We start from the raw sequence: 22486 nt of genomic DNA, 5'->3' as shown, positions 1-22486 counted from the left end.
GGGGTCATGTGGTTCTCACCCGGCCCTGGAGCCTTAGTCTGGACCCAGCCCGACCTGAGGGTGACAGGCTGGATTCACAGCCTCTGTTCTTCCCCAGGACGGTCATGACCATGGACCCCGTCCCAGTGTCCCACGGAAGCGGCAGTAGTCTGTATTCTGTGCACCACTTTCCAGAAGCAAATTACTCATTCCATTTTATTCCAGCTGACTCTGATTTTAAACGTGACTTTGAGTTCCTCAGAACCCTTAGCTGCCTGATTTGGAGGCGCGTGTCTACAGGATGTGGGACCCACCCCTAGTGTGTCATACGCTGAGCCGTTCGGCCTCCCTGCCCTCTGCCTCAGAAAGGTCTGAAGATGAGCCACTGCAGAATGGCGACCATGACCTCAGCCCGCCATTGGTGGCTGGCCTCTTTTAAAAAGATTACTTTAATTGAAAAAGTTAAACAGGCGTATGGTTAAAAAAAGTCAAGCATTAAAAAAGGTGTACGATGAAAGATACGTTTCCTTCCTCCCTGCTTTCAGGCCTTCTCTCCAGAAATCATCTTGCGTGTTTCTGACCGAAACTCGCCCGCATTAAGCTTTTCTGCAGAACATGCCTGCATTCCCTGCTCTGAATTTCATTTTTTTTCTCACAATCTTATTTTTATTTCTGGGCCATTTTAGATTTTGGTTTTGGGTGTTGAGTTTTGCTTTTCACATCGGTGTGCTTCAGGGGTTCCCCCCACCGCACGTCAGGAAATGCTGTGGGGAGCAGATCAGTGGGAGCCAGTGAGACAAGAGCAGCTCTATGAGGCTGTGACATCGGCTTCGGTCCTTATCAAGTCTCTTCCTTCTACACGCGGTGTTTGGTAAGGGGACACCCACGTCTGTGTGGGGCACGATGAGGGAGATTTGCCCATCAGGAGGAGGTGCTGGCTCCACTTCGTGGGGAAAGTTTGCAGAGGAAGCTGCCCTGAGCTTGCCAGGGAGGTTAGCGGGGAGGGCAGGTGGCTTGCTGACAACATGTCCGCCCTACCTGTGACTTTCTTCCTCCACCTGGGAGGGTGGCTAACCCCAGATGGAACCAAATAAGTCCTTGTAACTTTCTTGCATCTCAGTTTGTTACCTGTAAAGTGGGGTTAATGATGCTCAGGGCTGTGAGCTCCAGCAAATAGCTGAGGTCAACATGTGACAATTTAGTTCCACTGCATCTGCTTCTCCATCTCTTTTCTCCCTGTGTTCCCATTTTCCCTTCTCATCTCGTTCCCATGCCCGGAAGAGAAACACTCAAAGCAAGAAAACTAATCAGAGCTATTCCAAGTTCTGCCATAACCGCTCACTCACTACAATTCACTCACCTCTGTGTGCCTCAATGTCTTCATCTGTAAAATGGGTATCTTATTTTTATTATTGAGTTGTTAGATTAAAATAAACAAAATGTTTATTTAGCCCACTGCCTGGTATACACTAAGCACTAAGTAAATGTTAGAATGTTAGTTATTATCATTAGCTGTTTTCCTTCTTCCTTTCCTACCTTCAACAAAACAATGTTGAAGCCCATGCTGGGTAGCTTCTATGCTAGGTATTGGGTAGGACACAGATGCAAAGGTAAATAGGCCACATCTTTCTTCCCAGAATACCCATAGTCTAGGAAAGGAAATTGGTAAATGTAAAAAAGGATTATGACTGGGGCAGAGACAGAACTAAAGTAAGGTAGGTGAGGCACTTGCTTTGGATGCAAAATTAAAGGGAGCACCACAAAATTCAATAACTCAAATAATTCAATATTTAATAATATTTAATGTAATATTTTTAAAAATCAAAAATAATTAAAAAATCTGCAATGAACAAAACAGCAACAATTTAAAATAAAGAATAGTGATCTGCTGAGCCATATTGGAGCTTGAGGCAAAAGAAAGAGTGTGTGCACCGTATTCACGTTTTTCTGTGTGTTTTTTTAAAAGATTTTTTAACTTACTTTTAGAGAGAGGGGAAGGGAGGAGAAAGAGAAAGGGAGAAACAGCAAAGTGCAAGAGATACAATGATCAGCTGCCTCCTGCATGCACGCCACCAACTAGGGACCTGGCCCACAACCCAGGCATGTGCCGTGACCGGGAACTGAACCAGTGACTTTTCGGTTCACAGCCCAGCACTCAGTCCAGTGAGCCACACCAGCCAGGGCTTTATCTGTATTTTTTAAATGGTTATTTTTTTTAGTACATTAAAGTAGTTGAAAAAGTATTGAAAAGTTGAAAAATAGGTATATTAAAACCCACATTAATTTAAATTAAATATTTTATTTATACCCAAACAGAATTTACTATGACTTTACTTCAGCTTAATGAGAATTTATTTAAGATCATCACTTGGTCAAGAGAAATTTTTCAAGCATGCAGTTTCTTAACTGAAAATGAAATAAGCAAAGAATTAGATTTTGAAAGTATCATCGATGAGTTTGCTTGCATTAAAGCCAATTTTCTTTTTCCTCAGGCTTCAACATGGCACTGGATTGGGGTCTGGACAAAGAACCTGAAGAGAATGAAGGGGGAAATATGAGAAAGGGAGAACGGTTAGAAGAGCTGGAGGGCTGAGTAATATCGTATTTATTGTTTTTATTAATTACCCAAATATCGTATGTTTAGAAAGCACAAAAAAAACAAAGAAGAAAATACACTACCCATAATTACGGTACCTAGAGATAACCACTGTTACTATTTTGGTATAATACATTCTATTTTCGTCTACGCATGTATAATTCACATGCACATGTATTCATCAATTCTAAGACGCGTATTTTTTTTCACTTTTTAACATTTCTGAAATTGGGTTGTATCTTAAAATTGTTGGTATCATGGTTTGATTACCAGTGTTTTTCCTTTACTAGTATATAAAATAATGATTTATCTTATAATTTATGTTAAATTACTATATATAATCATGAAATTCTATGCATACACATAAATGATATTACACATGTATGCAATTACTATAAAAATGACAAAACTGGAATCGCATTGAATATCCTGTTTTACAACCTGGTTTTTTTGCTTACTGTATTATATGTTTTTCAGGGTGATGAAATAATCTCACTTAAGGTCATGAATCACTGCGTAGTGGTGTGTTATGTAGACGGACCATATATATTTTTAATCAACTACTCTGTATAGGACATTTAGGTTGCTTGCCTTTTTTGTTTTTCTACTATATGTAGCTGGCTGTGCCACTTGAGGTTAAGTCCACATACAGTTTTTCTTTCCCCCTCTGTCCTACCTCAAGGGAGAGACCAGAAGGTCGCGTTGACTGGCATTTGTAGGGTAAATCACCTTGAGTTCTTGAAGTAGCTCCCCCACAAGAAGTAGGGTGTGTGTGTGTGTGTGTGTATGTGTTAATTACTCTGGAAAGCACTGAGGGGACCACCAATGGTAGACAAATAGTCTGCAGGAAAGTGAGATAAGTATCAGTCTTTTTGTGTTAGGAGGATGTAAAGGGAGAAATGCTAACTAACTCCTTGGAGGTGAACAAGGAAAGGAAATACGGTTTGGTGGGTCAGGGAGGCCCCTTGTCACTGGGAGGTGGCTGTGCTGGTTAATTTTATGCGTCAACTTAACTAGGCTATGGTGCCCCGTGGTTTGGTCAAAAGCTAGTTTAGAGGTTGCTGCACAGGTATTTGTCAACGTCATTGACGTGTACAGTCAGCTGACTTTAAAGCAGATTACCCTCCACAGTGTGAGTCAGTCGCAGGCCTTAAGGACAAAGCCTGAGATTGGGAGTGGGGGGATGTGGGGCAGGGGGAGGAGAGAGAATCAATTTTGCCTCAAGACTGCAACCTAGAAACTGTGGAGTTTTCAGCCTGCTGGCCTGCCCCACAAATTTCAGACTTGCCAGTGCCCGAAGTCATGTGAGTCAATTCTTTAAAATTCTGTCTGCGTGTACTTTGTTTTGTTTCTCTAGAGAACCATGACTAATTCGGTGACCATGCACGAGATAGAACTGTGGACACTGGGTGAGAACTCTTAGCAGAGCTTCCACTTGAAAATACAGCTTGTGGCAAGTTGCAGAGAATGCTGGCGTCTGTCCTTTGTGAAACCCGGTATGACACAGACAGCAGCACAGGGAGCAACATCCCTTGTCTAGGAAGCACTAGAAAGCGGGCACTGTGAGTTTCCCTATTTCTTCTTCTCTCTCGCTCTTTTTTTTATCCTCACTGAAGACATGCTTATTGATTTAGAGAGAGGGGAAAGGAGGAAGAGAGTGAAGGAGAGAAACATCAACGTGGGAAACATCAATCTGTTGCCTCTCATATGTGCCCCAACGGGGGACTGAACCCACAACCTAGATATATGCCGTGACCAGGAGTCAAACCCGCAATCTCTCTGGCTTATGAAACGACGTTCTAACCAACTGAGCCACACTGGACAGGACAAGTGTCCTTATTTTTCACAAGTGAGAAGTATAAGCACAGCAGGTCCCTGTGACCCCAGGGTCTAAACTCTTGACACTGCTTTCGGCAAGTCCCTCCATTTACTGAAGTCCTTATTTTATCTTCGGAAAAGTTTCCCGGTGCTCTCCCTTCCGAGTCTGCCGTTCTTGTTGAAGCTACGCCTCGGTATTTTGTACTTTGGTTGCCATTGTAAATATTATCTCTTTCCAGAAGACTCTTGGTCCATTTTTAAAAATATAACTGAAGTCTCTCCTTATATCACGCAGTGAGTAATTTTTCCTCTCTGGGGAAACATGTGGGATTGGCAGTTGTGACTATGGACTCTTCTGTTTAAATAATACAGGATCTTCTCCTTAAAAGCACTCAAGTTGTCCAGGATCTGTGTGTACCTTTTGCAAAAGAGAACTTTAATAATTGTGAAGAGTAAAAACATAAATGTTGCAAGGTTTTGTTTTGAGAACTCTTTCTGCCCAAAATTATGATATCTTATTGCTTAATAGCTCTCTTAAAAAAGTAAAAGGGGTATGCACATTGGACCTTCTGAAACAGAGGTAACTGAATCTCAACCTAACAATTATTTTGCTCAAAGGGAAGTAATAAAAGGAGTAATAAACTATCCCCCAGAACAAACTACTTACTACCCAGCTAACAGCAAAACTGAGACAGGATAGTAAGAAGCCTACAAAATTCCTTGATAAGTGGAATGGGGAATAGAGACAGATAGCTGAACACAAGGGCTGAGCAAGTTACAGTCGGGGGCAGATGGTCAATAGGGTGGAAGGACCCCAGTGCCTGGCAGGGGGCAAAACTGGGAAAACAAGGACCTCACCCCCAGGGTAACCTCCTCCCCTTGCCTTTCCTCTCTAGACATATCATCTAGGTCTCAGCCGTATTTCAGCCCCAGGCCCAGAAAAGTAGCAAAACCAGGTGGGCCACGCCAGAACCAACTGCAATAACTAAAGGCTTCTTCTCACTGACCAATCAGAGGAGACCTTGACCCTCAAAGGGCGCGTCTGGAGAACTGATGAATATTTTACAGAAACCCTCCTCTGAGATCTCCCCTGAGGCTAAGATTCCGCCTGCAAGAAAGAGAAAAAAGCCTCAGGATAAAGGACCCAGTGTACGTGCTCTCCCTCTGGAGAGCAGCTCTCGGCCATTCCCTTCTTCCCCCCCACCCCCCACTTCTTTCCCCACAGGCATGGGGTTCCAAACTCTAAGGCAATGGGCAGCAGGCAGCTTGTCCCAGGCTAATCCCCTGAACCTGTCCCCAAGGCCCCCTTTTCTCTGACTCCCCAGTGAGCTGAGGCAGCCCAGCCCAGGCTCTCCTGTTGCTTCTTCCATGTTAAGCCCTTCCTTGTTCCACTGTCCCAGCTTCAGTGAATGCATCCTCATAGTCGCCTGGACTCGTGCTGTGGAATCTTTCCTGCACGAAGTCAAGAACCCACACATTACAACTGGCCCCAGGCAGGCCCACTCAGGGCCAGGACGCTATCCAGTAACATAATCTGTTATGTACCCCTAAAAAACAGGAAAGAAAATATCAATCTTCTTAGACATTTGAAAAAAAACAATGAATTCCATTAAAAAGGGTTGAAATCTATCTGATAGCATCTGAATGTTACTTAACATTGTTTTGGAGAGGCACATGCCTATACGGTCAATTAATATTTGACAAAGAAAGCAAGAACATACAGCGGGATAAATATAAACTAACAAACAAAACAGAAACAGACTCACAGATGCAGAGAACAAATTCATGGTAGCCAGAGAAGAGGGGGGTTGGCAGACCGGGTGAAAAAGGTGAAGGGACTGAGAAGTACAGATTGGTAGTTACAAAATAGTCATGGGGATGTAAAGTACAGAACAGGAAGTATAGTCAGTAATATTGTAATAACTGTGCGCGGTGCCGGGTGGGTATTAGCAATGTCAGGGGAACACTTTGTGAAGTATATGATTGTCTTAACCACTATGCTGTACACCTGAAACTAACATAAAATAATACTGAATGTAAACTGTAGTTGAAAAACTAAAAAATAATAATATAAAAGAAAGTAAAAGAGAGGCAATAGAAGAACTCAATGGCTGTTCTAATGGTCTCTTAATGTCCCGAAATTTTTGCCTTACTACTTGTTAATTCCCATGGAATCTTATTTATTTATTTTCAATAGGTTATGTGTGCATAGAGTACAAAAATTAAAAGTTCAAAAGTCTAGGGAATGGTAAGTCTTCTTTCTACTCCTATCCCCGGTCACCTGGTTTTCCTCCCCAGAGGCAGTCATTGGTACTGCCCAGAGGGGTCCTGCTCACGTTAGTAAGAACCTCGAATAGTAACTTTTTAAATGATATCGTCTGAAATGGTTAAAGTTATTTTAAAAGCAATCAACTTAGCTTTCTTTGTGGCTCTGATAGCTTTCCAGTTGGTTCTCTTAGGTTTTCTAGGTAGACACACACATCAATGGCATATGATTTGGGCAAAATGAAGACAGTTTTGGAGTGAGAACTAAGTTGAATCCTGGCCCTTCCAGGTGCCTGCTGTCTAATTTTAAATCCAGCCTTCATAAAATGCTGGCACTCTCCAAAGGCAGCGTGTGGGCACAAAGCAGTCCTTTCCTCTAGAGTGGGCAGAGGCCACGCAGGGCCAAGTTCTGTCCCTCCGCGCTCTTTTGGATTTGTTCCACCTGCAGCTCTGGATTAACCCAAAGGGCTTTGATCTCAGGGATTTCTAACCCAGAGACCACCAGGAAAGACTAAAAAGGAAGTTTAAACAAAAGTAACTTTATCTTTCTTAATGAATGGAATGTGGGTGATGTTTATTAAGAACAGATTAAAATAGGTTTTGTTGTTTGAAATAAGGGATTTGCAGAAACTCTTTGAAAAGTTAGGCCCTGTGGCCCCCATCCCCATCACGACAGCAGCGGCTAAATAGCCAGACACAATGTAGATGCATATAGGTTTTCTCAGAGGTTGGACCCACTGCCAGGGAGCGAGTCGATGGTATTTGGTGAAGAGTGGTACTAAGAAGAACCTATGGTTAGTGAGGTAGAAAATCACATTTTTACTTGTCCATAGAGTTGTATGAATTTGAAGGGACGCCCCAGAACATTTGGTCTCTTCAACCATTCCGTGAATAAGGTGACTGGGGCTGCGGAGCATCCAGTTTGTTTACATGACACTTTTCCAGCAGGACCTTGGAAGGGGCACATTTGTGCCCCTTCCAATCGTGTGCTACCAGGAGAAGATGGACCAAATGGTGCGGTAATATCTGCCCGTCCCGCCAGACCACGGTAAGACGTGACAGGCCCATACCGTCGCAACAAAGAATGAGCTCAAACTTTGAAAAGACATTGACTCTGCTTATTAATTATCAAGAAAAAAAAACCCTGGGGTTCAGCTGTTATAAGAGATTTGTGGGAAGCTATTGCAGGCTTGCCAGACTGCCAAGTGACGGAACAGGCACAAAACACGGGTTCCTCAAGAACAGAAGAAGAAACGCCCTGTAGAAAGCTGAAGATGGACTTTCAGGATCCCGACGGGCTCTGCAACGTACTGTTCTGTCCTGCCATTCAATAACCTGAGGGACCCATAGGTGCTAAATGTGAAGGTTGTAGTGGTCAGGGTATTTGATCTCCCGGCATTTACTGGCCTCTTGGCTATTAGTCCAAGCTCAACATGGTGATCATTCATTCTCCTTGCCATTAATGGGCAAAGAAGGGTGTCTGTTGGGGGCCTCTGGGAAAGCTTTCATTCCTTTGGGGAGAAACCCCCGAAACTAGACACAAGAATAAGACAGGCCCAGGAAGCCTACTTGAGGACAGAGCCCACACGGTGTCGGGGTGAAGCGGCGGGATGATAGAACCCGGGCTCCTGTCGGCGCTTCTAAGCTGGGGCTTAGGCTGCTCTGGGGGTCCGCCCCACCCTGATGTCTGTTATGTGAGATAACTCAGCGAGCTGTTCCAGAGCCAAGGGAGGGACCCAAGGGGAAGTAAGGGCACAGGCCCAAAAGGACCCAGACTTCCTCCAAGGGCATTAAGATTTTGCTATGAGTCTACCAAAACTAGAATCTTCTACAGATACTGGCACTGACAGTGCAAACAGTCCTACCCAGGGATCCGGAAGACTTCATTGCCAGTACGAATCTGATCTTTCAACTCAGAAAGCTGAGAAAGCCATGTCTGAGAGGGGACTTAGCTGCTGCCTATGTGAGCAGCTTCTCTGAGACCTGGAAGAGGAGTGACATCCTGGAGCTGAGTCTCGTGCACTTTTTGCCTTTGGAACTGGAGAGTGGAGCGCAGGGAACAGTCACTCCTTCTTCACAGGGTTATCCCAAGGCCAGACTCCATGGGAGGGGCATATCTCAGTGTGTGAGCTGGGAGGCCCTGATAGAGCTCCCAAGCAAAGGAGAGACTTGCAGAGTGAAGGCATGAAGTCCCTTATTTAGCTGGAAGTTCCATAATTGTCGGGAAGTTTTTTAACCTCAGTTTTCTCTTTTTAAGAAAAGGATATTGATATGAGTCCATTATGAAATTTAGATGAGATAATATATGTAAACCACTCAGAACATAATGCTCTGAGTTCAACAGCAACACAGGGACCCAGGGCCACTGCTCTCTGCTGATGAGAAGAGCCATTGAACTCTCTGACAGGTGCTGGGAACACTCAAGCCTGCAGAGGAGTGTCAGTGGGGCCAGCATGCACCCACTGGCTTTCTGAGCATGTGCCTATAACCCCCCCCCCCCCCCCGAAAGCTTTACTTGTTTCCAGAGCTGGGGCAGGAGTCTCATAGCTCACTGGTGAGCTTGGCTCATCCATAAAGTTTGGTGTGGGTTTGGAGGTAGGCAAGAATGACCACTTGGATCCTGCTCAAAGTTCTTTCATTTTGGTTTACTCCCAAAGCAACTGAAAGCTGTGCAAAGAATGGAAATGAAACGAGGGTGCGTCCAGTGGTGGTTGCTGCTCCCCATGGCCCCTTGCATCAATGCACAAAGTAGCTACCCCCAGAGTGTGGTGGTTTGGCAGCCAGTGGTGGGGAGCGTAGGCCCAGCAGGGGAGAAGCAGAGAGAAACACCCAAGAAAAACCCAGGAAATGATGCTTCTGACTCTCTCAACAGCAGAGAAAGAGAGTTGAATGGTGACTTGTAGTGGGGAGGTGGTGCTTTATCACAGTGAGGATTGGGAAGGATGGACTATTGGGAAGTGTCTGGTCTCTCTCCAGCCCCCCAGGGCATGCTGTGCCTCAACCCGTTAGTGCTGGCCGAGCCTGGAAGATCACCACTCCTCCACTTCATTACAACCTGAGACGCAGGCCTGTTGATGTTCTGTGGCCAACCACGTCCCTTGTGTTTGCGTTGAAGAGATTACACCAAATTCCCCAGTGACGTCTCCTCTGTTACATATAAATAGTGCTGCTGTGAAGCCCCATTTTCCTAGGGTAAACTTCTAGAAGTGGGACTTGTTGGGTCAAAGGCTATGAACATTATTAAGGTTTTTGATTCTTATTCCAGGAGGAAATGTTATCCACTAATAAAACAGAGATATAAAAAGTTCCTACCCTTGTCAACTAGAAGAGGGCTGGTGGCCAAATAACTAATGTAAGAGGTGGCCTGTTTTTCTGAAAAACAGGCACGCCACAATGTCTACAATAAATTAAGTTAAGAGCATACAATGTGGTCTGGGTGCGGCAGGTCACGTGGCACTGAACAAATTGGACTGCCTGGAGATTCACGGGACAGAAAGCACCAGAGAGACATAATGAGGTTATCAGATGCTTCCTTAAAAGCAGGAAGAGTGGCGGTGGCAGCAGCTGAAGTTGCATTTACTGAGGACGACTTCTGTGTAAATGGGGTTAGGACCAGAGGAGTGCAAATAACTAGTGTTTCTCTTTTGGGGAACTCTTTGTTGAAAAGGGGGATTACCAGCTCCAGATAAAATTATCCCAGGAGAAAGATTTTGTGCTGGTGTCTGCAAGAACATTCTAACGTTCTATCCGCAGGTGGAAAGTTAATGCATGTGAAAGCACTGTGGGGCACAACACTAGGTGCCAGGGGGTAGAGATGAAAGGCATGGTCTCCATCTGGAAGGAGCTCCCAGTCTATGAACCAGTCCTCTAGAAAGTGGTAAGAGCTGTACTGGAGAAACGCATGGAGGAGGCGCAGGGATGACACAAAGGAGGGAGTGGTAAAGGAGGAAGAGGTGGCATGACGTGGTTTGTGAAGAATGAGTAAGTTTGCCAGGTGGGTAAGTGCGAGAGACGCAAGTGTAAGTGAGGGGCACATACTTGTGTGTGACCTGGGTGGTCCCCACAATTTGGACTTCGAGTAGCACACCTCACCTTGTCCCCAGAATTTAGTGCTTCAGGCCCCACAGGCAGCAACATCAGATCCAGAAGTCCAGTCTGGGGCCCTCTGAGGCTCCACTCTCTCCCCAGGATCCCTGGGGTTGCTAGTGTTATGTAGCAACGGAGCCAGCTTGGTCCTGGCTGGGTGGGCCCCTTGCAGCAGAGGGCTGCAGTTACTGAGAAGGAGCCTGTGGTCACACTGACACATACTGACTTACTGACAGCCAGGCCAGCAAGTCCTCAGGGTGGAAGCTGGACAAAGTTAGGAGGCATGTAAAAGCAATGTCTTGCCCCCAGGCTGTGCCTCCGAAGCGTGGAATCCTCCCACTCCTAGCTGGACTGGTCAGCGTTTCCTGTTTAAATCTCTTGGCCACTTCTGCCGGGCGCTCAGCGGCTGCCCTAGTGGTGTGGAATGCGTAGATTCTGACTGTAGACATCCGCGTTCACTTCCTAGGGCTGCTGTGGCAAAGTACCACTAGTGGGGTGGCTTACAACAGAAACTGAGTTGTCTCACGGTTCTGGAGAAATCTGCACGGCCACACTCCATCTAAAACCTACAGAGGAACCTGCCTTGCCTCTTCCTGGCAGTATCTGTCGTTCTTTGGACCGTAGACGCACCGCGCCCGTCTTCCATCTTCGCATGGCCTTCGCCTGTGTCTCCACGTGGCCATCGCTTTATAAGGACACCAGTCATACTGGATCAGGGACCTGCTCTACTTCAGTATGACCTCATCTTAATTAATTACACCTGCAATGACCCTATTTCCAAAGGAAGTCACATCCTGAGGTAGTGGGGGTTAGGACTTCAACATATATATATATATATATATTTTTTTTTTTTGCAGGGTGTGGGGGTCACAATTCAGCCCCAAACAGTGTCTCTCAGATTTGTGGCAGAGCTTTGAGATAGCGAGAACTGACGATCCAGGGCTCTGAAGTGCCGCTCGGGTGTGACAGATCAGGGACATGGTGTTTATATCTCTGCTTGAAGGGCCAAGGCCGCCCAGGATTGCTGCTGCAGGAAGGTTGGGCTAAGGGGAGCTGGAGCTCTGCCACATGCTGGGTGCGGGTGCGGAGGAGGGAGGTGGAGGTGAGTTCCTGTCAGGGGAGCCATTTTGCTGGCCCCTTCGCCGCCATTCTTCAAGGAAAGGGGCTCCCGTGTCATTCTTACTCCAGAGCATTTTCCTTCCAGAGCAGGTGAAAAGGGAGGAAGGGATCTAACTAACTACCCAGCTTTTTTTTTTTTTTTTCATAGTTTTCTTGGATATTTTTGCTTGCCCATTAAAAAATAAACCCTCTTGGTAATTTTATGGTGATATCCTGAAATTTACAGAAGAATAAAAGGAGAATTAAGAGCTGTAATAAAATTGAGTTTTTCCTACCAGACACAGGGTGTGCCGTTCGATCTACTCAAGACTCCTTTTGCACCACTCAGTAGTTTCTTGCCTTCTGTACACAGTCACGTTGGAAATGCTAAAAGCGGGTTCCAACTGCGGTTCTTTTGAGAGCTGTCGGTGCACGTGGGATGACGTACTGATTTACCTTCTCAGACTGTTCTGTGGAAGCAGTCAGGTGTGGCCTGATCGTAGGAGAATCGGGGTCCAGTTTGCTGAGCAGCCTTCTCCATGGACTGCCACAGACTGGAATGTCTACCGGGTGGAGCGTGTCTTCCACACTTTGGCCAACAGGGAGATCACTCAAATGCTCGATGACTCCACTGGGGTCAATGGTGAAGAGACCTCTTAGTGCAAGACCAGGACCTTCCAACACCATACCGTGGTCTCAGGCAATCTCTTCAGTCAAATCTGACAAGAATGCGACATTCATGCGGTTTGAACCACCATTTTTCCTTGTTTTTTTTTTTTTTTTTTTTTCCAGACAAGATGGCTCACATCGTGACATTCATGGGCTTTCTCACTAAAAGCGATAATACCTGCAGGACACACAAAGGTGAAATTCAAATGATAGAAAAAAAGCACCAGATATTTCCTTTTGAAGTCATTAAGGTCTGGTTCTTAGAACTCCCCGTTGACGATGTCTGCACTCTTAAAATAGTGCTCGCGCTGGGAGGTGGCAGGAGCGTGGTATGAGGGATTGGTGCTAAAGGCAAATTTTCCTTGACTGGAAGCAAACCACAATATATTTGCCAAACAGGTCTTCAGGAAGCAGCAGACCTAAGGGCTGCAGAGGCGGAAATACCCCACAGCATGACGCTCTCCTGTTGGGCAACCACACAGCCACGGCGGGGAGCAACCTTTCTTCAGTGCAGGTGCCAGGGTGGGTGTGATCATTCTCAACTAGTTTTTGGCTTTCCTGGGAATACTTGCAGTGTTTTCCTATTAAGAATGATGCTGGTTTTCATTGTTCTGGCTATAGTCACCCATAAATACATCTGGGCTTGTATTTATTCATCTTTTTAGTGGATGTTATTTCTTTGAAACTGACTTGCCCCTCCTCCCCTATAATTTGGATTTTCTGCCTTTTCTAACAATTTTTCTTTTCACAGAGCATTTGACATTTAGTTGAATTTTCCAGTTACACAGAATTGAACAAATTTTCTTTGTATTAATGACGTTATTTATCCTCATTTCTTATTTTTTTGCATTTATACTTTTTCCCCTTGCCTGCCCTTCCCCCACACTGTGATTTGGTTAGCTGACGGTTTACCTTTTTCCCCAGAGAATTTGTTTTGAGTATATTTTCCCCAGATTGATTGAGATATAATTGACATATAATATTATGTAAGTTAAGGTGTGCAGCCTGATTTGATACATGTATATTTGCAGAATGACTGACACAATAAAGTTAGTTAATGCATCCATCACCTTCCATAACTTTCAAGTGTGTATTACAGTATCGTTAGCTGCAGTCACATGTTGTGCATTAGATGCCCAGATCTTATTTACCTCGTGTTTACCTGGACGTCTGCGCCCTTCGGCCAACCTCTCCTGATTTCCCCATGGCTCAGCACTGGGCAGCAGCCGTTCTACTCTGTTCCTGTGTATTCTGTCTTTTTAGATTCCACTTACCAGTGCTACTATACACTCTTTTGTCTTTCTCTGACTTATTTCACCTAGCATGGTGCCCTCAAGTTCTAGCCATATTGTTGTGAATGGCATGATTTTTTCTGTTTTATGGCTGAATAATATTCCTCTGAGCGTGTGTGCACACGTGCACAATGTTTGTACGTTCCTCTGTCCCTGGACACTTACGTTGTTTCTGTATCTTGACTGTTGTAAATAATGTTGCAATAAACATGAGAGTGCAGATATTTCTTCAAAATAGTGATTTCATTTCCTTTACACTAATTTCCAGAAATAGGATTGCTGGATCATATGGTAGTTCTATTTTTAATTTTTTGAGGAATTTTCATACTATCTTCCATATTGGCTGCACCAATTTACCCATTCCCACCAACAGTGCACAGGGGTTCCTTTTTCTCCCCATCCTCGCCAACATTTATCTCTTGTCTTTTTGATAATAGCTATTCTAACAGGTGTGAGGTGATACCTCATTGTAGCTTTCCTTTGCATTTCCCTGATGATTAGTCATGTTGAACATCTTTTCATGTACCTTTTGGCTATTTGTATGTCTACCTTGGAAAAATATCTATTCACGGTCCTTTGCCCATTTTTACATTGGATTACAGTCATACCTCGGTGCTTGCCGGCTTCAGAACTTGTCAAACCCTGTACTCACTGCATTTTGACAAGAAAAAGTGTTTCAGCCCTTGCGCTCACTCAGGACTCATAGCACTTGCTAGAACTTGTATGAGTCACGATGCCACCCTGCAAAAGAAAAGCTCCATCCTTCAGCATTTGTCAGTTTGGGCACTCGCCGTGAGTTCTGGAACAAATTAATGATGAGTACCAAGGTACCACTGTATTTGTGTGTTTGGTATTGAGTTGTATGAGTGCCTCATCCATTTTGGATATTAACCCCTTACCAGATATATGGTTTGCAAATATTCTCTCCCATTCCCATAGGTTCTATTTGTAATTTGGAGCGAAAAATTTTCTCCCATAGGTTGCCTTTCCTTTTTGTCAACTGTTTATTTTGCTATGCAAAGTTTTAAAATTTGATGTAGTTCCATTCATCTATTTGTGCTTTTGTACCATGTGCTTTTGGTCTGATACCCCCCAAAATCATTGCCAAGACGCATGTCAAGGAGCTTGTTACCTCTGCTTTCTTCTAGGAGTTTCATAGTTTCAGGAGTTACACTTAAGTCTTTAACACATTTTGAGCTAATTTTTGTGAGTGGTATAAGATAAGGGTCCAATTTCATTCTTTTGCATGTGAATATCAGGTTGTCCTAATCAAATTTATTGAAGACATTATTTTTTCCCCATTGAGTATCCTTGGCTCCTTTGTTAAATTTTAGCAGACCAAATATACATAGGTTTATTTCTGGGCTCTAAGTTCTGTCGCATTGGTCCAGGTCTGTTTTTGTGCCAGTACTATATGCTATTTTGATTACTATAGCTTTGTAATTTAATTTAAAATATTCTTTTAAAAAATATATTTTATTGATTATGCTATTACAGTTGTCCCATTGTTTTTCTCCCCATTATACTCCTCCACCCCATACCCCACATCTCTCCAGCATTCCCCCACTTAGTTAATGTCCATGAGTCATGCGTATAAGTACTTCGGCTTCTTCATTTCCTATACTGACTATTTTGTACCTACCAATTATGCTTCTGATTCTCTGTACCTTTTCCCCCATTCTCTCCCCTCCCCCTCCCTGCTGATAACCCTCTATGTGATCTCCGTGTCTGTGATTCTCTTCCTGTTCTAGATGTTTGCTTAGTCTGTTTTTGTGTTTTAGGTTCAGTTGTTGATAGCTGTGTTTGTTGCCATTTTACTGTTCATAGTTTTTGATCTTCTTCTATTTTTTAGATAAGTCCCTTGAACATTTCGTGTAATAAGGGCTTGGTAACGATGAACTCCTTTAACTTAACCTTATCTGGGAAGCACTTTATCTGCCCTTCCATTCTAAATGATAGTTTTGCTGGATACAGTAATCTTGGATGTAGGTACTTGCCTTTCATGACTTTGAATACTTCTTTCCAGCCCCTTCTTCCCTGCAAGGTCTCTTTGGAGAAATCAGCTGACAGTCTTATGGGAACTCCTTTGTAGGTAACTGTCTCCTTTTCTCTTGCTGCTTTTAAGATTCTCTCCTTCTCTTTAATCTTGGGTAATGTAATTATGATGTGCCTTGGTGTGTACTTCCTTGGGCCCAACTTCTTTGGGACTCTCTGAGCTTCCTGGACTTCTTGGAAGACTATTTCCTTTGCCAGATTGGGGAAGTTCTCCTTCATTATTTTTTCAAATAAGTTTTCAATTTCTTGGTCTTCCTCTTCTTCCTCTGGCACCCCTATCATTCGGATGTTGAAATGTTTAAAGTTCTCCCTGAGGTACCAAAGCTTCTCATCATTTTTTTGAATTCTTGTTTCTTCATTCTGTTATGGTTGAATATTTATGTTTTCCTTTTGTTCCAGATTGTTGATTTGAGTCTTTGTTTCCTTCCCTTCACTGTTGGTTCCATGTCTATTTTTCTTTATTTCACTTTGTATAGCCTTCACTTCTTCCTTTATTTTGCATCTGTACGCAATCATTTCTGTGAGCATCCTGATTACGAGTGTTTTGACCCTGCATCTGTTAGGTTGGCTATCTCCTCATCACTTAATTCTTTTTCTAGACTTTTGATCTGTTATTTCATTTGGGCCATATTTCTTTGTCTTGGTGCATCTGTTACATTGTAAGAGGCAGAGCCTTACATATTTGCCAGGGCAGGGCAACCTACTTGCTGTACGTGGGGTGAGATCTGAGAGGGAACCCACCTCTCAGACCTTGCTGGGCTCTCTGCCAGCTTTCAGTCTCTTCTCCTCTTACTTACAAGCAAATTAGGCCCTTCTGGAATTGGTTCCCAGGTGGATGGGTTTCTGTATATTCTAGGACCCTGTGGCTCCCCTCAGTGGATTCTCCTGTGAGGCTGGGAGCTTCTCCTGACACAGCAACCCCCCGCCCCCCAGATTTTTACAGCCTGAGGTTTTGAGGCTTTATTTCCCTGTGCTGGAACCCTGGGTTGCGTGGTCTGTCTTGTCCCCTGTTTTCCCTTCCAGTTTATCTGCACACGATGTGGGACTGCCCCATCAGCCAGCCACTGCCCATCTCCATCCCTCCTACCAGTCTGGATGAATGTTTCTTCTTTAACTCTTTGGTTGTCAGACTTCCATACAGTTTGGTTTTCTGGAAGTTCTGGTTGTTTTTTGTTTTTAAATTGGTTGTTTCCTTCATTTGGTTGTGCGAGGAAGGAAAGTGTACCTACCTATGCCTCCATCTTGGCTGCAAGTCCTTAATTTGAAATATTCTTGAATATGTTTATAAGCTCTATTGTTTTTCTGCTTTCTCATTTAATAATTTCTTTCCTTTTCTAAGATTTTATTTATTTATTTTTAGAGAGAGATAAGGAGGGAGGGGGAAAGAGAGGGAGAGAAACATCAATGTGTGAAAGATACAACAATTGGTTGCCTCTTGCATGCCCCTAACTGGGGACCCAGCCCGCAATCCACACGTGGGAATCGAACTGATGACCTTTTGGTTTGCAGGCTGGCACTGAGTCCACTGAGCCACACCAGCCAGGGATCATTTAATAATTTTTACTTTTACCTTTAAGGGGTCTTTAGTTTTTCTGTGGCTCTCTAACTTCGTGAGTTGGGTGCTTAATTCATTTATTTTCACTTTCATATTTATGTGTGTAATTATTTAAAGTCATAAAATATTTTTGGCCCCAGTCTTCTGCAATTTTTAAAACTTTATTTATTTATTTATAATTATATTCTATTGGTTATGTTATTACAGTTGTCCCAATTTTTCCTCCTTTGCCACCCTCCCCAAGCATCCCCACACTTCCTCAGGCAACCCCCTCCACCTTGTTCATGTCCATGGTTCATGTGTAGATTCTATGGCTACTCCATTTCCTATACTGTACATTATATCCCCATGGCTATTCTGTAACTACCTATTTGCACTTCTTAGTCCCTTCACCTCTTCACCCTTTCCCCCATATACCCCTCCCATCTGTAAATCATCAAGACACTCTCCATATCCATGATTCTGTCTCTGTTTTTCTTGTTTGCTTAGTTTGTTTTTTAGATTCAATTATTGACAGATTTGTATTTTTACCATTTTATTTTTCATAGTTTTGATCTTCTTTTTCTTAAATAAGTTCCTTTAACATTTCATATAATAATGGTTTGGTGACGATAAACTAATTTAGTTTTTTCTTGTCTTGGAAGCTCTTTATCTGACCTTTTATTCTAAATGATAGCTTTGTTGGGTAGAGCAGTCTTGGCTGTAGGTCCCTGCTTTTCGTGACTTTGAATATTTCTTGCCAATCCCTTCTAGCCTGGAAAGTTTCTTTTGAGAAGTCAGGTGACACTCTTATGGGAACTCCCCTATAGGTAATTACTTGCTTTTCTCTTGCTGCTTTTAAGATTCTCTCTTTATCTTTAATTTGGCATTGTAATTATGACATGTCCTGGAGTGGGCCTCTTTGCATCCATCTTGTTTGGGACTCTCTGTGTTTCCTGGACTTGTACGTCTATTTCCTTCACCAAATTAGGGAAGTTTTCCTTCATTATTTTTTTCAAATATATTTCCAATTTCTTGCTCCTTCTCTTTTCCTTCTGGTACCCCTATGATGCGAATGTTGGACTACTTGAAGTTGTCCCAGAGGCTTTTATACTATCCTTGTTTTTTTGGATTCTTTTTTCTTCTTGCTGTTCTGACTGGTTGTTTTTTGCTTCCTTATGTTCCAAATCATTTATCTGATTCTCAGCTTTATCCACTCTATTGTTTCCTTGTAAGTTGTTCTTTATTTCAATTAGTGTATCCTTCATTTATGACTGGATCTTTTTTATGCTGTTGAGGCCCTCACTAAGTTCCTTGAGCATCCTTATAACCAGTGTTTTGAACTCTGCATCTGGTAGATTGCTTATATCCATTTTGTTCAGTTCTTTTTCTGGAGTTCTGTTCTTTCATTTGGGCCATGTTTCTTTGTCTCCTCTTTTTGGCAGACTCTCTGTTTGTTTCTATGTATTAGGTAGAGCTGCTATGACTCCCTGTCTTGGTAGCATAGCCTAATGTAGTAGGTGTCTTGTAGGGTCCAGTGGCACAGCCTCCCCTTTCATCCAAGCTGGGTACTTGAGGTGTGCCCTTTGTGTGGGCTGAGTACACCCTCCTCTTGTAGTTGAGACTTGATTGCTGTTGACAGGTAAATGGTAGGGATTTACCCCAGAATGGTCAGCTGCAAGGACTGGCTGTGACCACTGAGCACCAACCTCCACCCTTCGTGGAGGATCAGCTATGCGGGAACAGGGTGGTGCCCTGATATGGTCTGTAGCTGTCCACTGGATGTGCAGGCTCTGGGGTTTCCTGGCTGGTGTAGGCCAAGGTCATTCCCCACCTGTGTTTTGTCCAGGGCCACCCTACCTGAGTTATAAAGCAGTCTGAGATGGCTGTTCTTATGCTGGGCTTGGAAATTCCCAGGTAAAGGAAAGCTATGAATTTAGGCTGGCTGCTGCTAGTGTCAGGCCACTTCGCAAGAGGCATGGGGGCTGGGAGCTCACTGAGGCCGGATGTTGCTTGTTTGAGGAGATTTAGGAAGTTATGAAGCATGAGCCAAGACCAGCCATTCATTTGGAAAAGCAGCTTGGGTGGGTTTGTAAGTTGGGTGGGACAGAGTCTCTAGGGATCTCCAGGGTGGGTTAAATAGCGTTAGCCAGGTGGATGGAGTCTCAAATATGGCACCAGCCTGCTGGCTCCTTTGGGGGAAAGTGTTCAGAAAATGGACAATGGCCTCTTCCTTCCTTTCTGTTTAGAAGAAAGCTATCCCCCTGTTCTCACCTTGATCCAGAAACTTCAGTTCTCCCTTATACCACTGGTACTTTTCAAGCTGCCAACCTGGTGCTGGAGCTCAGAGGGAGTGAGTCTGAGTAAGCTCATTTATGAGTTCTTTAAGAGGAACTGCTTGGGGCTCCAGCACTTTCTTCCAGACTCAATCTCTGCTGGCTTTTGCAGCTAGAAGTTATATAGATTTATCTTCCTGGCACTGGAACCTTGGGCTGGAGGGCTTGGGTCAGGCTGGGACTCCTCGTTCCGAGATATCCTTCCCGAATTTTTATCCACCACATGTGGATGTAGGACCAACCTGTTCCTCGTCTCTGCTCTCCCTACCAGTCTGGATGGATGTGGTTTCTTTAATTTTGTAGTTGTCAGACTTCCATTCAACTAGATTTCTGACGGTTCTGAGTGATAGTTGTTTTATGTTTTAGTTGTAATTTTGATGTGGTTGTGATAGGGGACTTAGAGTTGGAAAATTTTAATTTAAGTAATAGCTAATAAGCTTAGTAATCAATGCATGTAAAAGCTTTTGTTCCAGGAACTGAAGGTGTGACCTACCCTGACTCCAGGAGACCATAAGCAGTTCCACCTTTATGCCTCAGGAGAACTGAAAGCAATTCAAGATGATATCTGAGCCATTGTACTCCAAGTGAGATGACCACCACCCAGGACACAGCTGAAGACCACCACCTGGGGCACAGCTAAAGACCACTGCCTGGGGCGAGAATGCTGCAGTTTTTTCAATCCAATTAACTTTTCCCTGAATTCCAAACCCCTTACCTACACTTTGTTCTCCTTATCAAAAAGGCCATTTTAAAGTGGAATTTAAGATGGTCTGTTAGGGTATGAACCTGCCATCTTCTCAGATCTGAATAAAGCACCCATAAAGATTCAATCCTTGTCTCTGCTTATTGTGTTTGGTAGTGACAGACAGCCCGAACTCCGGTGTCTTCCGGTTTCAGTTGTGCAAAGAGGAAAGCCATGTTTACCTATGCTGCCATCTTGACCAGAAGTCCTACAGTTTTAATTTCTTTTCATTATGAATTAATTACTCAAGTGTTTTAAAAATTACACTTAGTAGAGTTTAAAAAGTTTTTGTTACTGATTTCAAATTTTATTACATTATGATAATAGAATGTCCTTTACTCTATAGAACTTATTCTTTTTCTTCTGGTCTAATAGTCAATTTTGGTGAATATTCCATAAGCGCTTGAAAAGTTATATTCTTTGTTTAAAAAATATAGAGTTTAATATATACCAATTATATCAATCACATCAATTATGTTAGTCAAGTGTATATCTTTAATTATTTTTTGTATTGCTCTGTCATGGATGAGAGAAATAAAATAAACTATTCTTATAATAATATGTGTCAATTCTGCCTTTTTTATTTATTGATTTTAGAGAGAGAGAGAAACATCGATTTGTTGTTCCACCTGTCCAGGCACTTATTGGTTGATGGCTGTATGTGCCCTGACTGGGTTCAAACCCGCGACCTTGGTACATCAGGAGGATGCTCCTACCAACTGAGCTCCTTGACCAGGGCTCAGTTGCTCCTTGTGTGTTTGTTGTCAGTTAATTTGGTTGCATAGGTATTTGTTAGCTCTTTATTGTAAAGTAAACATTTATTGTTATAAAGTGCCTATAACTTTTGACCTTAAAATCAATTTTACCAGAATAAAAGATCATGACTGACTTTAGATCATGACTTCCCCTCTCCCTCCTTCCATTCTCCCTCCTCTCTCACTCTCATTTACCTGGAGTATCTTTGCCCATTCTTTATCCTTCAGACTGTCTGAGTCAGGTTGCTTCAGGTAAGTTTGGAGAAGATCTGCACTTTCGGCATTTGGCCAGCTTGGGGCAGGGGATGTTCTGAAGTAGTTCCCACAGGCCTGGAAATTAGTCTGTTTGATGGAAGTCTTTTTTTGTTTGATTATTTGTGTTTTTGAAATGTTTTTATTTCACTTTAATCCCCCACCTCTATTTCCAAACTCTTAATTATGAAAAATCAAACATAGAAGATGTAAAACAAGGACAACAAACATCTGTAAAACCTCAATTTTTAATTGTGGAATTATTATGGAATCTGTAGATTCCACAATTATTAACATCTTTCCATAATTATTTTCTTTTTTCTCTCTCTCTATATGTATCTAGGCATATTTATCTATTCCTGTATATTATTATATCATTTGAAAGTAAGTTGTGGACATGATGATACTGTACTCAATACTGCAGTGTGCATTTCCCAAGGCTAAGTATTAACGACATAACCACAGATCACCATCACGTAGTAGATCTGCTGAGAAATGCAATATGAAATGCAATATGAAAAATAGAGACACTTACTGAAGAGGATACAAGATACAAGAAACGTTGTACACAGGACAGTGACGCCCACTGAGGGACCTCACGCAGTTCTCCCAGTGTCTTAGCAACTGCAGCACCAGGTTCCTCCTGGTCTGGTAGCAGAAGCCACGGAACAAATTTTGCCCTCACAGGTTTCATGCTAAGATACTGTGTCAAAATCTCAGACACAGCAGTTTTTGGAATCCCCAGATCAGCTTCTACTCGGAGTTCTCGCACTGCCAGTTGTTGACCTTTGCTGATGGCAGCCCGTACGTGTTCCACATTCTCAGGTGTTCTGCTTGCTGCAGGTCTTCCAGAATGTGGGTCGTTTTCAACCGATTCTTGACCATCTTTGAAGCATCTGTGCCACACTTTTATTTGTGCTGCACTCATTGCATCATCCTCAAAAGCCTTCTGAATCATCTGAATAGTTTCTGTGGAGGAATGTTCAAGCTTAACGTAAAATTGGGTGCA

General features: G+C 43.3%; 1 long non-coding RNA gene and 1 pseudogene across 1 annotated transcript; one reads left to right on the top strand and one right to left on the bottom strand.

The window, feature by feature from the left end:
* Positions 1-756: 756 nt before the first annotated feature.
* LOC123478208 (uncharacterized) lies at positions 757-5030 on the top strand. Its single transcript, XR_006653360.2, has 3 exons — positions 757-850; positions 2472-2572; positions 3933-5030. It is a non-coding gene; the product is annotated as an uncharacterized lncRNA (long non-coding RNA).
* Positions 5031-12229: 7199 nt separating this feature from the next.
* Positions 12230-22362, bottom strand: LOC112318600 (thioredoxin-dependent peroxide reductase, mitochondrial pseudogene; annotated as a pseudogene).
* Positions 22363-22486: the final 124 nt, after the last annotated feature.

Source organism: Desmodus rotundus, chromosome 3 (assembly GCF_022682495.2).
Source record: "Desmodus rotundus isolate HL8 chromosome 3, HLdesRot8A.1, whole genome shotgun sequence".
In the NCBI taxonomy this organism is placed as follows: domain Eukaryota; kingdom Metazoa; phylum Chordata; class Mammalia; order Chiroptera; family Phyllostomidae; genus Desmodus; species Desmodus rotundus.
The sequence above is the reverse complement of the archived record's forward strand: the minus strand, read 5'-3'. Positions and strand labels throughout refer to the sequence as shown.